The 14233-nt window shown below is 37.4% G+C and overlaps 1 long non-coding RNA gene across 1 annotated transcript; it reads left to right on the forward strand.

Annotated features, from left to right (window-relative positions):
* The first annotated feature begins 9615 nt into the window (after nucleotides 1-9615).
* On the forward strand, nucleotides 9616-12373 carry LOC131146253 (uncharacterized). Its single transcript, XR_009134284.1, has 2 exons — nucleotides 9616-11921; nucleotides 12039-12373. It is a non-coding gene; the product is annotated as an uncharacterized LOC131146253 (long non-coding RNA).
* Nucleotides 12374-14233: the final 1860 nt, after the last annotated feature.

Below are 14233 nucleotides of genomic sequence, written 5' to 3' on the forward strand. Positions count from 1 at the left end.
TTTTTTTTCACGAACAAGACTGGTGCTCCCCAAGGTGAAACGCTAGGTATGATAAATCCTTTATCCAATAATTATTGCAACTGATCTTTCAATTCCTTTAATTCAGTTGGAGTCATATGGTATGGTACTTTAGACACTGATGCCGATCCTAGAAGTAGATCCACGATGAATTCAATCTATTGGTCTAGTGGTAAGCCAGGTAATTCCTCTAGAAAAATATTTGGAAATTCTCTAGCCACTTGAAGCCTATTTCAGTTCTTCCTTTGGCAGCTCTTTTATGTAAGTTACATATCCTTAACATCCACCCTGAGTCAATCTCCTCACCTAAATAGCTGACATAAGTTGTGGCAAGACATGCACACGCGAATGCACAAATCTATATTCTTGCTCACCTGGGGTTTGAAAATCACTTCTTTCTGATAGCAATCTATGCTGGCGTGACTAGATGCTAGCCAATCCATACCTAATATTATATCAAATCCCTGCATATCTAGTATCACGAGATCACCTGGTAGCACTTTCTCTTAAATGGCCACTGGAAAATCCCTAAGTACCTTTCTACACCTCGTAATAGATCCAATTGGTGTGGCTACCGACAACTCAACATCTAAAAAATGTGCTTCCACCCCAACTACTTTAATATATCCCGACATACAAAGGAATTGGTGGCACCGATGTCAAATAAAACAACAAATTTATATGGTAAAGCAGTAAGTATACTTATAACATCGTCTTCAACAGCCTCGGCGCCACCCAACGTCAAAGCATAAACCATCGCTAGCGTTGTGTTCCTCTACTAACCTCCACAGGGCACCTGATAACCACCTCGAAGTGATCTGTGAGCTAGTGTGTGAATCGATGATCCTCTACATGACCTTGCCATAAGGCTGAATCTTCCACACTGATAGCAGACATTCTCTCCCATCCTACATTCACCTAGATGCTTCTGGCCACATCTAGGGAAGATAAGAATAATCTGCCCACCCTAAACACTGCCATGCCCCATCATATGCCTCTTGCCTCCTCCATATTGGTCTCCTCTCCATGGGCCTCATCTACAACCCGTCTGAAAACTCGCAGGCGTGGGCCTCTTCCTCTAGCTCAGTACTCCCACATCTGTCTGCTCACTCTCCTCTGCTACCGTAGCTCTGTCAACTAGCTCATAGAAATCCTGCATCTTTAGTATGGTCACTTGCTTATATATGCCTCACCTCAAGCCCCTTTAGAACATTCTGGCTTTCTTAGCTTCATCTGGCACTATATATGGAGCGAATCATGAGAGTTCAATGAATTTCACTACGTATTGCTGAACTGTCATCGATCCCTAGACTAAACTCAGACACTTCTATGCTTTAGCCTCTTTGACTATGGCAGGATAGTATCTGTCAAAGAATATGTCTCTGAATCAGGCCCAGGTCATCGGTACAAGAATGAGTTTCTGCTCCTCTAGCAATTTTGTGGTCATCTGCCATCTCTCGGCCTCCTCTGCCACCTTATACGTGGCACAGAGGACTTTCTGCTTGTCGATGTAGTGCAGCACCGTTAATACTTTCTCTATTTCCTACATCTAGTTCACAGCAACTACAGGATTAGCTGCTCCTGAAAATGTTGGAGGGTTCATCTTCATCAATTTTTCTATCATGCACTCCTATGCAGTAGATGGACCTCCCTATTCCTTGGAGCTCTGTGCAATCTTAGCTATAACCTGCTAAGTTACGCTGCGTAATACAACATCTGAGTCCCCACCTCCCATGCAAAATGGCCCTGCTCCATCATCACCGCTAGCGTGGGCACTACTACCTCTTGGGTCCATCCTACAATAATACCTAATTATTCTGAGAATCCGAACCTTACAATGCTACTCTAAGTGATACTCTAACTGAAACGCCCCATACCTCCTATCACTAATTTAGGGTCTAGTCCTACCAAATGGAAATAGAAATCGACAATAGTTTACTATGGTTTTCCTGAAATCGCCACCCCATGAAAATCACACAAACCACCTCGAAATTCCTGCTTCCAGACTACAAAATAGAACCCTAAATTCTAATCCTAATTTCCCAACATTATTTCACTAATATTTTATTCTACCCCAATTCATATCCTTCCTCAAAATTCATTCCTATATTCTGGTATTGTTTTTCGCTACACACTAGAGTCGACAGAACCTAGCAACCTAGGCTCTGATACCAAACTGTAATGACCCGAAAATCCATACAAGTTTTTTATATAAAATAAATTAAAAAATATAATATTATGATACTCCTATATAATCTACTATAACATCTCAGGCCGCAAGTGAGCATTGAGGAAACCAGATTATATTACACACCTATGCAACAGTAAAACATAAAACTGTTCATCCATGTAAACAATACTAGAATTTGGTAATTTTACCCAAGACATACATACATATATACACATCACCCCAGTATCATCTACTAAAAAAAAAATACCATCTCCTGTATACACTTACCCTACAAACAAGGTAGTGTATTCACCCTCTCTATCTGCGAGCCTGATCCGCTTGCCTAACTAGATCACGTGAAAATACTAAATCACTAGGATGAGACAACGCTCAATAAGAGGAAATATTCTATTACTAGTGTGTGACAACTAAGCTTACATAAATATTATACTGATAAATAATTGAAACAATGAAAGCAATTTAGATAATACACTGTACATTTCATGTCTATTATGGTTTAAAATACATCTGTAATATCTGAGTTTCTACTTATTCAAACTTCTAGTATTGTAATATGTCTGTTGATATTCTGTAAATCTATATACATATACATAACGGTGAAATATACCCAAGAAAATTGTACGTCATGATTTAACCCCTCATGACAGGGTTGTGTGGTCCGTAGGCGAGACTTAAGTCTGGTTGGCCTACCAGGTAAGTCAACTGTAACTCTACCAATCTTTAGCCTGAAAAATCTGCAACCTTTTCTAGGCACGGCATTGGTATCTACCTCGTCAAACCGACCACCTCAACCTAGAATTCTGGGGAGCCTACAATCCCTTTAGGCACGGTTGATGAAAACCTTCCACACACTATCGTGGTTGGACTCTGATCTATAATAGCAATGGTACCGTGCTCTGATAACTGATTATTTACTGAACTAATTCATCAGGGTCTGATCCTATATAGTACTGATATACATAATTATCTTGATATTTCATCATGATTCCAAAATAACCATAACATCGAAAGCTAATCTAGAAATACTATAATATATGTATTGTATATAATGCCAGAGTGTTATGGAAAATAACCATAACACCGGAAACTGATATGAAAATACTGTATTATCTGAGTTGTATAAACTGTAATATCATAGTGTTATGGCTTTAGTATTTTGGAAATCATGGTAATCTGCATATGCTGTAAAATATCTGTCTGTATAAATACTGTAATTCATAATTTTGTAAAATCTGATAAAACATATTTGTGCATAATAACATAAATCATACCATTCTGAATGTATTGATCAGATAAGGTCTCATAATCATATTTCTGTATCAATACTATAAATCATAATAATCTTGAAACTGTATAATTTCTATACTTATCTGTTAAAATATCATGCCATACAACAAAACAAGTCTATATCTCATATTATGAAAAACTGTATTTTCTAATATACTAATAATTTGTAAATTGAGTAATGATCTGGAAAACACATAATATCTATAACCATTCTAAAGTTTCTAGCATAGCATATTTCCCTTACCTAACTAACTAGAAGGCTTGCCTCCAACTCCACTCTCACGCCCCCGAAGTACTATCCTTAAAATCTTGAAATAACACATGTATACCAATTCCTCAATAAATCATTGATTTCCCTGAAAAATCATCACTTTCATATCTCTTGAATCTGCAAACTCGTAATTTCTTAAACTATAATTTATTTGTAATTTACGTGGGATCCTAATAAGACACCTGCTGGGATTCTCAACCCATGCCTACTGGGTCCAAAAACACCCTAATCCTGAAAACATAACACCCTAATTTTACTCCAAAAACTCTAGTATATTCTCATATAATACAAAGTATGGACTCAAATAAGCATGCTAATACTAAAAATACCTAAATAATGTACATACCCTAATTTTGGGATGGTTCCCAAGTTGCCCTAATCAACAATCTGTTTCAGCAGACTTGTAGAAAATCTTCCCAAGAGTAGCGTGGCGGCTTCCGATCATCGAACCGGTGAAGAACGAAGCCAGAATCATAGAGAGAAAGAGAGGGGAACGAATTTTTGAGAAAGAGAGAGAGAGAGAGAGAGAGAGAGAGAGAGAGAGAGAGAGAGAGAGAGAGAGAGAGAGAGAGAGAGAGAGAGCTTGGCATGCAATCCTCGCAGAAAAATGTGATTTTTGGCCTTATATAGAGTGCTTATCCACGTGGCCTTGTCGACGAGCCACATCATCTCGTTAACGAAGGTAAGAAGGGATCTCGTCGACGAATTCGTTACCCTCGTTGATGAATCTCAGGCCCTGAAATCAGCCCTCTTGGCAAGTTCTCATCAATGAGGCACGTGTCCACGTCGACGAGCCCAAGAAGCCCTTTCATCGATGAACGCTCTGCGCTTGTCGACGAGACCTTGCTGAACTCCCTTTTGAAAAATTTATCTTCTCTCTCTTTTTGTAATTATTTAATTCTATAATTATCTGGGTTACTACAAATATTGTTATTCATTAGAACGTATGAGCATGAATGTTATGAGATAATGAGAGCATGAAAGTGTAATGCTCCCCCTAAGTTATGCGTTAATCCATTTTATGCCTTTCCATAATTTTTCTAATTCCATTAGCTAAGATTTTTTAGATTTTCAATGGTTTAAGCTTGACAATGAATGATTTAGTCTTATCAGACCAAAAGGTCACAATGCATATTCGTTAAGGTGATAAGCCCATGTCTGCCTCTTTTCTTATGAATCTTAGTACGTGTGAGAGGCACAAGTTCAAATGGCTTTTCTTTCTTAACCTTCATGCATAGGTTTCTTAGTTATTGCATTTTCGTATATGTTGAAACCTATGGCCATCATATTATTTATTTCACTTAACAAAAAGGATACAAAGCTCTAAGGATTTGGCTTGAAAGATTGAGAGCTTCTGAAGAGAATTCGGATAAACGCTCCTATCAATTTAAATTTCTGTTAGTTTTAGAAAAGTATTTATAAAGAAGTAGAACATTATTTATGATAAACAAGTAAAATATTATGTCCTGCAATTATAGCAAAACGCATTTAGGAGTATGAATTCTTAAGACTATGCTCTTTGGGGGATGGCAAGTAACCTTGGGATATGATCATGATTTATGTCAAGATATGAGCTGATGAATGGATAAAACTTTACCAGATGTGATTATGGTTTGGCAAGGAGTTCCTATGAAGGAAATGAACTAAAAATTAGAGAGTTTTTACATTTAAAGTTCAAAGGAAATATTTTGATTTGACTATAAAACTTGAATTCCTTAGTGAATGCCTCTGATTTTGATTACAAGAGGGATGTCTATTAATAAGCACCAGATGAATAAGGAGTTATGATCAACAGTACTTAAGCCTAGAGAGATGACTAAAATTTTATTAGGCTTTTAAGGCTCCAATATGAGTTTAGGATTAGATGCTACTTACTATATGATTAATTTTCTAAAGCTTAGTCTTACACAATGGACAAAGTATGCTTAACGTTAGATTTTCATATTTAAGTATAAGTTAAGCATGAAGAATTATTTACCAGGCATAAATGCCCTCTCCATTTGGAAGTGGATTTATGAAGTCAATCATGCTATAGCCAATATAAATTATCCAATCATAATGATATATATAGTTCAAAGAAAAGATTGGATATTTTAACTAAAATTTTGTATTGACTTGATTTTCAAATGGCTCTTAGTAGCAAAATAGTGTATAGTGAAGGTGTGAACTAAGATTTTAAAATTTTTAAGCACACACCACTTCTCAAGCCTGCAACCATCACTACCCCTAAAACTAATCCTAGAACTAAGGAAGAATTATGTGATTATGTAACTCCTATTGGAATCCGTTCCCCCCCTATAATCTTAAGTAGTTTGCCTCCTCGAAAACCCAAGTCATTTTTCTATCTTTAAGTCTCAATAGGTTAGGACCAGGTGGTACTTTGACTTTCCAGACCTGTTTGGGTTTCACACCTTTCCTTTTAAATGGGCAATCAAATTTTATATGTCCCTTCCTTTTACACAAGATGTAGGTGGTGTGAGTATACGGATTGGAGGAGGTACTAGCATAGTGTTTTGATGCTCTTACAAAGTACCCCATGTATAAGTTCTTTCTTTTCCTATTTTCAATACCATTATAACCTATACCTTCTTTGTCTAAGGTCATTTTTGTGAACATAGAAGCTTGTCTAAGTTTTATTTGCCCCTAGTAAATGTACGAATGATCTTAGTTTGATCCTCAATTTTTCTTTCTAGTTCTTGAGTTCTTGAATACTTTAAGCCCTTGCAAACACTTTGTAGTTTTATGAATTCTTTGGACATTGTGTTTGCTTTACACTTAAGTTCTAAAATAAGAAGATCCTTTTTATTATCATTGGAGATTTGGGATCTTAAAACATTAAGCTTCTTTTCCAGAAATTCATTCTTGTTTACTAAATTTTTTTATTTTCAAATCTTTTTCCTTTTCAACAAGAATTTTTTATTCAAGTTCCTTTAATTATGCCTCATTCTTGTATTTCAAAGCAATTTAACGTTTAAGTGCTTTAACAAGAGATTTATGAGTTTTAATATATTCTTGTTTGAGTTCCTCATAAGTGGGCATGTAATCACCATCATATTCACTACAAGATTCACTACAAGAAGCATTATCGGACTTATTGCAAGAATCATTGCATGAATCATTTAAAGAAGTAGAAGGATACGAATTTACCTCTTCATCAATTAAGGCTATAAGGAACTAATTTTCTCCTCCATGATCTTTTGAGCGTGAATCTCTTAGAGTGATAGCCTTTTCTTGCTTAATTTCACCATATCTCTTTTCGAGTTCCTCCCATATTTCTTTAGCACTTTGGCATGCCAAAACTTCATGAAAGATGTTAGTATCTAAAGCATATGATAAAGTGTTCATGGCATCAAACTTTATTTGCATTAAATCCATGTCATTCTCATTCAACTCAATTTCTAATTTGGGAAGTGTAGCAAAATCAACGGTTTTCATAGGCATAACATTTCCCTGAGCAATAACTTTCCAAATTCTCCAATTTAAAGCTTTAATAAAAATTGTCATTCTAAATTTCCACTCTGTGAATTTTTCATCAAAAACATTGGAGGGTTTGTAGATAACTTTCCCTCACAGGGTGGGGATACACCAACTCAAGCCATCATGATCTTTTACAAAAATGTTTGAGTCTATGTGACGAGGCTCTGATACCAATTAATAGAATTCATGTAATCCCAAAAGCGCGGGGGGGGGGGGGGGATGAATTGGAAATTTAAATTTTTTCATAGGTTAAATCCTAATCACAAGCAGTATTTCACAACCTAGGGTTTGTATACACGAATATCAATCACCCAACAATTTAACACTGAGCAAAAGTTATGACAGTTAAAGAAAACTCAGTATTTCCCAAGTAGATATGTATGCAGTGTTGCGACATCCCAAATCCGGATCAAAGAGAACCGCTCTCTTTTGGCGCAAAAATGTAGGGTTCTGGCTGTGAACAGGGAAAATTGATGTGTATTTTGAAAATGTGACTTTTCTCGTGAAAAACATATGTGATGGAGTCGCCACTAACCTTTTGAAGTGCGGTTAGAATACTTGATTGTTACCCCGTTAAGGGTAGAATCGGCTTGCGTCACCAGAGTCGGGTTCTAGAGTACGGTTACGAGAGGGGAAGGTATTAGTACCCCCTACACGCCCATTCTTACGAATGGTACCAGATTAGTCAAAAATTATCCCTGAAATAAACTTGATAAGCCTTTCAAAACTACTCCCTTTCAAAAATCAAAAGAATGGAAATACTATAAATGTATTCCCTTAGAACCGGGGCAAATCAATACTTCGAAGAGTCTGTGCCCTTGGTTGCAATCATCGGGAAGGAAAAAGGAAAATAGGATACAAAGTACGCTCCCGAGGGTTTTGAAAGCTGTAGGTTTTTCTAAGTAGGAAAATACTATTCCGGGAGGTTTTTGAAGTTTGTTCGGGTTGAAAATGATTTTCTGGACCTAAAAATATTTTTTTGATTTTTCAAAGTGTGAAAACATTTTTTTGATTTTTGTGATTTTTTCCGAACTTCAAAATAATGCAAATAAAATCAATGGAAATCAAAGTGTGAAAATATTTTTGGAATTTTTTGAGAATTCTGTGATTTTTATGAATTTTTGAATATCTATATAAGTGAAATGGAGAAAATAGGCATGAACCGGTTTCGGGGGAAGGATGAATCGGTCAAACATTGATCGGTGCGGGGGAAAACCAGTTTAAGTTCTTGGTCGAGACCATTTTTGTGGATTTTATGAATATTTGAATAATAATCAAGTGAAACAGGGAAAATCGGTATGAACCAATTTGGGGGACGAGGAATTGGTCGAGCGTTGACTGGTCCCCGGGGAAAAAATAGTTTAAGGTCTTGGTCAAGACCAGTGATCTTTTGGGATTTTCCAATATTTTTCTAAACTTTAAAATAGTACGAACAGAATTTGAAGTAAAAACTATGAAAATCGGAGCTTGAAAATAAGGCTTGAAATTTAAAGCATATGTTTTTGTGAGATTTTTGAATGTAAGAATAAAATACTTTGGAGATTCTTGAACTTTATTATATTTTCTTCGAGAATTTTCAAGTGCAAACAACTCTCAAAGCCTTTAAGATTTTTTTGAATTTTTATGAGATTTTTCAAAATTTTTATGTGTCTTTTATGAATTTTTAAGATTTTTATGGATTTTTGTATTTATTTAAATATTTAAATATATATAAAAAGGAGACTGAACCGGTTCAGCATTTGTTCGTTGGACCCGAACGGGTTCGAAAGAGAACCGATTCAATATGGATCGACCAATTTTAAGGTCTTGGTCAAGACCATAGGTGCCATATGGCAGGCTACAAAAGGCTGGTGACCGTAGGTGAGAATGGAAAGCGTGGCACGATCTGAAGCATTTACTAAGGGGGAGATCTGATGATTGTGATGTAGTTGTCTCATGCACTTGGGGCGAGGGAGCAATGGTGGTCACGTGTCGCGTGGCTAGTGGATGGGTTACCCTTCATCAATGCTTCTAATGGGGATGATCCAGGCCGTTTATGCGGTGGGGATCAAACGGTTGTGACAGGAAGCAATAAATGCGTGGTCGCCCTACGGATTAATCGCACTGGGAATGAAGGGCCACGTGGCGCGCGGGATGACAGGTTGTCCTTAATGCATTCTGACGTGAGCGAGATCCTGACCGTTGATACAATGGAGATCGGATGGCTCGGAGAGGGGCGCGTCGTGGAATGATATGAGGTGTCCAAAGGAGGCGAGGATCGAATGACCAAGATTGTACCCGTGCGTGAGCTCGATCAAGTGGGCCAAAACACTCCACGTGTCCAGATCATGCGGTTGGTAGTCCAAAAATACAAAAACTTCATTTTTTTTTTTTGCTAAGCTCCCATTTTCCCTCTCCTTTCTCCGAACACTTTCTCCCCCCTTCCTTGTCTTCTCTCTTCTTCTTCCTCTTCTACTTCTTCACGAATCAAAAACCCTAATGGTTTCTATAACTCGTTCTATTCTCTCTCTCAGTCTCCTTCCCTGCGTCTTCAGAAACCTTAGCCTTGCAACCACTCTCCTTTGCTCTTATCTCTTGGAAACCCCAAAAATCCCCCTCATTTGATCATAGCTTTGCAACCCGTAAGTAAAACCTGAAGCCCCAGATTTCCTCTATTCCTTCTTTTTCTCTAACTCCACCTCTACTTGGTCTTAAGGACTCGTTTCCTGTGATCTAAAGGTCTCATTCCGCTAAACAATAATCGAACCTGGTTTGCATTTCATGGCTTACTCTCTTCTTCCACAAGGCTGAAGTTCAAGGCTTGGGTGGAAACCGAACACCCGAGGAGATTCACAGGCCATCAAGGAAAGTTTCTTCTAATTTTCAGATCCGTTTGAGGGTTTCGAAACCCCGCAAGATAAGTACTCTTATTTCCCTTTAGTTTTACAATTTTTACTGTTGTAGTGTGTGGGATTTGAGCGCCAGAAAGTGTTCAAATCTGTGTGAATCTGAATTGGGGAACAAGAGCCTATGTATTTGGGGTTTGTGCATTTACTTTGTGAATTCAAATCTGTAGAGATTTGGGTGGAGATTAGGGCTTTCAGATCAGGGATGAAGACGAGTTCAATCCCCCTTGACTAGGTGGGTGAGTGCAGGGTTGACTTGTGCGAGTCAACTCAATGAGCGTGTGTGTATTGATTTGAATGAACTCGAGTGAGTTTAGTGAACTAAATCGGGTGAGTGGGTTGGCGCGTGCCTTAAGCATGTGCAGGTTCTGAGATTTGGGCATGAGCAGGGGAACTTCCAAAATGGACCTGAGTTTATAAACGGGTCGGCTTTCTATTTTTTACAAAAGAACCGAGTTTCTTTAAAATAAGGTAGGCCTGCTTCAGATTTTAAAAACACAACCCAGGTTCATTTAAAATGGGGTTGGCCCAAGTTAACGGGTCTAAAGACGAGTGGGCTTGATTTTAAAAGATCAGTGAGCTGGGTTAAGTGGGCTTAGGATTTAAAAACAATGGGCTTTATTTAAAAACATGGATGGGCAGGGGAGTGTTCGAACGCTACTTGATGGATTAAGCTAAGATAGGCTGGCTACGGTCCATATCCAAACGAGTAAATAGGCATGGGTTCAGGGTTTAAAACAGAGCTCCTGGGTTTAAGAGGGAGCTCGGGTACAGGTTAGATAGGTCAAGATTGGTAATCTGGATATGGGGGAACTAGGTCACCCAAATGGGGATTCAAGGTCTAGAGAAATGGGTTTGGGTTTTAAGCTCGGGGAGGTTTTCAAATAGTTTCAAGCTCGAATTAGGGTTCGGGTTAGAATTTCAGGTTTGAACTTGAGACTCAAGAAGGGGATCTGAACCTAACTCAAGTTTTGAATTTAGTTGTGAGGATATGAGTATCAAGGAAAACGGACCCAAAGTCGAGTTTGGGCCAGGGCTTTAGCTAGCCTGAGTATTGGTTTAATTGAGAACCCGAAGACTGGGGAGGGTACTTGCATTCATAATTAAGTGGAAATGCACAGGAATTATAGAAATGATAAACAAAAGGGGGAGGTAATAGGATTTCACCTAAGGACCTTACTCCTTCGGTCTTATTCTCCATCTCTCTGTGTCTGTCTAAATGAACTTCTGAGTTTGGTGTTTGATTGTGGTTCTCTGACCTCTGCAATTCTTTCTGCTCTCAATTTAGCAGAACCTTCCCCTCTTTCTTTTTGATTCTCTTTCTCAAATTCTATAAAATCCCCCTATCTTTCTAATTTATCTCCCTCTCTTAAAGCTTCTACAAATTTTCTTGGCTCTTTTTTTCAATCTCTTTGTTTTTTCTAACCTCTACAGAGTACTTTTATACTCTCAGTGTGTCTAAAAACTGGCAGAGTCTCCCCTATTCTCTAAATTTTTTCTTACTTCTCTCAATTTCACCAAGGTTTCACTTCTATCTCAGGGGTGTCCTTCTACAGTGTGCGAGCCTCCCTATTTATAGGGAGTCTGGGGTGCATTTTGGTGCCAATTCCCTATGCAATTCCCCACTAACGGTCTATTAGGGAATGATTCTTTATGATTGCATCTGATTTCCTTTATTATTATTTTTCTTTTCCTGCTAACTAACCATTCCAACTTTCCATTCTATGCGCAGGTGAACTTTGGGGGAATCCAGGTGGCATGTAGGGATAGGAGGGCTTGGAATTTTGTCCAGGTGGCACTTCGAGGATGGAGGGAAAAACATCTTTGATTTATCTATTTTTTATTTTTATTCTCTCCCCGTTATTTCATTATGCTAACTAACTGTCCTGCTCCTTTCTTTTACATGTAGGTGACTCTCAGTTTGGCCAGGTGGCGCTCAAAGAGAGGAGAGCTTTTAGGAGTTCCAGGTGGAGAGTGGGAATTGGCGGGGGATAGGAAGGCACTTCCATATGGCTGGCAGGGATAGGCTCAACATTTTTGATTTTGTATTTCTTTCTTGATGTATGTGTACCGTCCCCATGTTACCCTTTTATCATTCTTTTCTGATGTATGTGTATCAATTTTGACCATTTATTTGACTAATTTTGACCTTAGTCAAATAGGAAATGACTTTAATCCTTGAATGATGTTGACTTTTAAGAACAAGACCCAATCCGAGAATGGATAGAGACTATGGTTAATTTACTCCAAATTCCAAAGTTTTTTAACTTATTTTGATTAGGACTTTAAAAAATCAAATTAGCTCATTGGGAAAACTAAAATCAAACCTTAAAGGATAATACTGGAATTTAGGAATTTTAATAGATGACTCAATTTGCTGCAAGGGCTTCAACCAACTCAAAATCTTTGGTTTTGAACTTTGCAATTCCCAATTTATTAAGAAAAGTGGAATGACTCCTCTTAATTTGGAGACCTTGGGACTTGGGGTTTTACAGTTGTCGACCCTAATAATCAAAAGATTCAAAAACTTTGAAGGGTAAGCCTCCATGAGTTTGAGAAACTTGGGGGACTCTAATAAAAGAAAATTGTTTTTGAGATCGACTAATTAAAGGTACTCAACTTTTAACGAGGTCAACAATCCTCAGAATTTTAAACCCTTAATTCCCTTGAGGGGGAATCATCTTTGTAACTAAGAGGAATTGTCAACAACAGAAACCCAACGCTTGGCTTGAGAACCAAACAAAATTTGGATCGGTCATCAGTGCGACTCAACCTTAATTTCAAACTTTGGGGTCATTTGAGGCTTAAAATCAATTCCTGTTTTAGTGGATTTTCTTGGGTGCCTGGTTAAAATTGGGGTGTTGACATGTAGAAATTAAAACCAAATAAAAAATTCACAATAATTTAAGTACAAGCATACATATGCCGAAAGTAAAGAGATAAAGGAATAAGAAAACGACACACGATATGTTATCAGGGTTCGGCCAATACCAGTTACATCCTCACCTCTAGCTTGCAAGCCTGAGGATTCCACTAAACCTCACTTGCCGGTGGGGCGACACCTATTACAACCTCTCCCTCCTTATTAGGCAGGGGAAACCCCATCTTAGATTAAGGGGGCTGACCCCAAACTTTACAATCAACTCCTTCACAGGGCATAGTACACCCTCTTCAGGCGACGCCTAGATTACAATAATCAATATAAATTTTTGGGTACAAATCAATGCTTATCCAATAAGCAGGTATGTATCAATATGCATGATCAATGCACTCATAGATAATAGTAATTTATGCTTAAGTGAGATTAGGTCAAGCTATATGACAACTCTCAACCAATGTGTATATATTGTATATACGTGAGAGTGATACCTTTGATTTAAAGAGAGTATATTCAACAAGCAAATAATCAAAGGACCTTGAACTTCTATAAAAATATATCAACAAATATATTTCAAATATTAAGTAAAATCGAGATAGGGTTTCTAGCTTGCAAGAAAATATTTTATCAAATAGCACAAGCAAGCCCTTGAATCTGACAATAAGGATGCCAAGACTCAGAAGCAAGAATGAGTTCTTCTTGAATAATATTTATCAATAAAATACAATGGGAATAACTTTAGCTTACTCTCTAAAAATCAATTTCAGATAATGCAAAATGAGAAAGTTGTTAGCCTCAAGCAGATGTATGAAATGTGCACAACAATCAAAAATCAAACTCTCTCTCAAGTTGCAATTAGTTTGCAACCAAGGAGTATAACAAATGATTCTCCTCAAAAATAGTTATTCAAATCAAAGTGTAAGGAGAATGCATAGTGTGCTTTGAAAGATTGAAAGAATATGAATAATAAGAGTATGAGTATAAAAAAATTTCAGGGAATTTTTGCTAATGATCTTTCTAATCCATTATTAATTAAGACAAATAAATGAGTATTTATAAATATTCATGACAAAATAATTGTTAGGGATACAATTGTCCTTTTGGAGAAAGATTAATAAGCCTTAATTAAAATTAACCTTGTTTATCCATGATAAAATTTTCCCAACCCTAGAGGTTCGGTCGCTCGAACACTCACAATAACTCACAAACAATTTTCTAGTTTGGTC

The sequence above is a fragment of the Malania oleifera genome, chromosome 13 (assembly GCF_029873635.1).
Source record: "Malania oleifera isolate guangnan ecotype guangnan chromosome 13, ASM2987363v1, whole genome shotgun sequence".
NCBI lineage: Eukaryota > Viridiplantae > Streptophyta > Magnoliopsida > Santalales > Ximeniaceae > Malania > Malania oleifera.